Source organism: Medicago sativa, chromosome 7, assembly GCF_051527215.1.
Source record: "Medicago sativa cultivar Bolivia chromosome 7, Bolivia_mono, whole genome shotgun sequence".
Lineage (NCBI taxonomy): Eukaryota > Viridiplantae > Streptophyta > Magnoliopsida > Fabales > Fabaceae > Medicago > Medicago sativa.
This window is the reverse complement of record NC_140755.1, coordinates 46552438-46555002: the sequence shown is the minus strand read 5'-3', so window position 1 is coordinate 46555002 and position 2565 is coordinate 46552438. Positions and strand designations below refer to the sequence as shown.

The following is a 2565-nucleotide window of genomic DNA, read 5'->3' as shown; positions in this document are numbered from 1 at the left end:
GCCAGTACCCTTTTTTTCACAAAGAAACACATAACACCCTCACTCTTCTCTCACGCTGAGATCTATCTCTTCCCTTCACCTTCACAGTTTTCTCTTGCCACCCATCACCGCCACGATGCAAACGTCCCTCAACCTCAAAGCCTCCTCACCTCTCAAGTCTCACCTCATCTCTGCCTCCCGTCCTCGACCTCACTCAAGACCCAATCAAGTTCAACACGACACGACAACACCGTTGGACCAGAAATCCTGTCTCCTCGCTGCTGCATCAGGTAAGCCATTTGATTCCTTCTCTAATTTTGATGCTTGTTGTTGTTAATGGGTTGGATACAATATTGATTTTCCCCAGTTTATTATGCTTGTTTAATCCCCAATTTTGATTTCCCCAATATCAATTTTGCAAGGGATGAATCATGAAATACTGTTTTGATTTCCCCAATATTGATTTTCTTTCAGGTGGAGCTAGCAAGAATTTTTTTAAAACATGGAAGAGATTTTGATTTAGAAGGCTCGTCTCATATTTTTTTGCTAGATAGAGTTGATCACTCAGTATTTAATCTTATGTGTGATGAACTGAACAAATATATACATTAGAATATGTAGATTGGTTATCGAATATAATACATCAGAATTTTAATTTTTTTAAAGAATTGCTGCTTGCCTATTTCGAAGTTTTGGTTAAAAAATGAAGCTGATATGGAGGAGTGACAAATTAGTAGTGGTTTTGGCATATGTCAGGATTATTATATATACTAGTGCAAAACATGTTAGTTTTTTTTTTGTAACTTTTGCTGAACAAATGTTATGGTTCTTTCTTTTGCAAAGGCCAAAGTGAGTTTTATTAGTATAGAATAAAGATCAGTTCATTGGTATAAGATGTTCACCTTCAACATTAAGGACATAGACTCAAAATAGTTATAGAAATGAAACTATGCAAGCAATGAATATTTCAACAAGCCACCATTCACGTAGACAAATATATTAGGTGTTGTCTATCATACCAAAGTTCTTCACCACTTGATTAATTGAAGCTGCTGCAAAATTCACATGTGATGTTGTTGATATGGGATGTTGTGGATAAAGCTAAGGGAAGAGTTTTCATGCAGTAAGATTCTTGTGATGTTTTGTTTTAGTTTCATTTTATCGTTTGAGACACTTTGGTGATTTTTTATTTACCTGTTATGCAGATTTGTTTAGAGATATGCTTTGAGCCAAGTACCACTCCTTGTTGTCACAGGTATTAAATCGTAACACAAAATACCCTATCAGTTTTCAAATTGGCAGCAGTCACATGAGTAATGTAAATAACCTGTCAGGTATGCTTATCTGCTAAATCATGTCCCAGAGCCCCTAGTTAATTCGACGGATGAACAGCCACTCCTTGAAACTCCAGGGGAGGTATATTATTCCTATATTCTGGAAGGCATTATGCTTTATTTCTCCTTTTTTGTTTAAATTCAACAATTATATTTTTTCAATATACGATGATAGTTAATCGAAAAATTAAGGCCACTATTATCAGTGTTAATGGTATTGACTGAAGCAATTCCTAAATGCTTTGGGTTCAGGTCACTATCATTAATCTGAGAGTTCATATTTAACTACTCTGAAAATGTAATGTTTGAATTTTCTGGAAGTATTGTACTCAATGATTTATACTTCTTATTCAAGATAATCTGACAATTCATGTCTATAATTGGCACAAGTCAAGTCACTCTACGACAGGCTTTAGATTATTCACTTGTGATGCATTAAAATGCCCCATTTTTGAGGCGTATACTGAATAATCAAGTCTTTGACTTTTGTTTAAGTCTCTCCCTCCTCCCCTCTTATTGGCAAGCTAGATTGCAAATTTTTATATATAATTTGTAGACACATTTTTAATTCTTTTCTGTATGCATCATCAGATTTTTGAACTGCGAAAGCTACTTCCAATGTCTTTGGCATACGACTTCAATATACATGTAAGCCCAAATCTCTCATATACTTAAGGTCCTACTTTGTCAAAGTCCGTCTAATCTTTCTAATATTATCATGGTTTCGGTCAGTTGTAGTTAAATTTAACTGATGTACCATGCTTGCAGATAATGGATTTTCAGCCTGGAGAGTTTCTTAATGTTAAGGTATTCATATATGAGTCCACGAGACAGTTAGTTTGTTAAGTTTTTTGCACGTCTTGTGCAGGCTTGGTATCTAATAAATTTGTTGATTTACACAAAAATAGTTTATTTTGTTAGTTTTTTGGATTATATGAATATTATTGAAATATTTATAATTTTGTACGAAAACTCTATATAAATTATATGAAATTATGATGATATGTCGTTTAATTAATTTGTGTCTTTTTAAATTTTATTTCCTTAATTTATTTGTGTTATTTAATTTATTTCTTTAATTAAAATAAAAAGTGGGAATGGAATAAAAAAAAAGTGTAAAGTACATTATTGGCGGAAATTTCCGTCAGTAAAGCAAATCTACATAATCATTACTGGCGGAATTTTTCCTCAGTAATGTAAAAGTGGTTTTGACAAAGCATTACTGAGGGATTATTCCCTCAGTAATTACTGG

At 33.3% G+C, this 2565-nt stretch overlaps 1 long non-coding RNA gene across 1 annotated transcript; it reads left to right on the top strand.

Annotated features, from left to right (window-relative positions):
- Positions 1-2331, top strand: LOC146906226 (uncharacterized). The gene is made up of 6 exons (XR_015017839.1): positions 1-269; positions 454-1102; positions 1185-1234; positions 1314-1395; positions 1905-1961; positions 2082-2331. It is a non-coding gene; the product is annotated as an uncharacterized LOC146906226 (long non-coding RNA).
- Positions 2332-2565: the final 234 nt, after the last annotated feature.